Here is a 569-nt window from a genome sequence, read left to right as displayed (position 1 = left end):
TCTAACCAGATCAACAAAGCAATAAAGACACAAATTAGTATCAGAAATGAAAGAAAGGATATCACTCAGGCCACAGGAAGAAGGATAATAATGGAATTTTAAGATCACCTCTTGGCCCATATAGTTAACAGCTTAGATGAAATGGACTGATCCCTTGAAAAACAAAAACTTCTAAAACTCACTCAAGAAGAAATAACCTGAATAGTTCTATGTTTATTAAAGAATTTAAATTTTAGATCCTTTTGTAGTTCATAGGCATGATGATTGAGTGTTCATGCTTTTGTGTGACATGTGCATCCCTCAAACCTTGTTATGACAGCAACACATTACCCATCTGATATAAAAAAAAGAAATTAAATTTTGACTTAAAAATCTTCCAACCTATGTAGAAAATTCCCAGGACTTAAAAAGGAAAAAATACCTGTTAGACCTAAACTAGCCTACTAATGTCACATGCTGCAAGATCAATATGCAAAACTCAAGTGTTTTTCTATATACATGCTATAGAAAATGACTAATAATGAATAATGAATAATTTGAAAATGAAATTGAGAAAATAATTCTATTAC

General features: G+C 30.6%; 1 non-coding gene across 1 annotated transcript; it reads left to right on the top strand.

Moving 5' to 3' along the window:
• Positions 1-236: 236 nt before the first annotated feature.
• On the top strand, positions 237-340 carry LOC118929126 (small nucleolar RNA U13). The gene has a single exon (XR_005031481.2). It is a non-coding gene; the product is annotated as a small nucleolar RNA U13 (small nucleolar RNA).
• Positions 341-569: the final 229 nt, after the last annotated feature.

This window comes from Manis pentadactyla, chromosome 7 (assembly GCF_030020395.1).
Source record: "Manis pentadactyla isolate mManPen7 chromosome 7, mManPen7.hap1, whole genome shotgun sequence".
Classification (NCBI taxonomy): domain Eukaryota; kingdom Metazoa; phylum Chordata; class Mammalia; order Pholidota; family Manidae; genus Manis; species Manis pentadactyla.
Note: the sequence above shows the minus strand (reverse complement) of the source record. Positions and strands in the feature narration are given on the sequence as shown.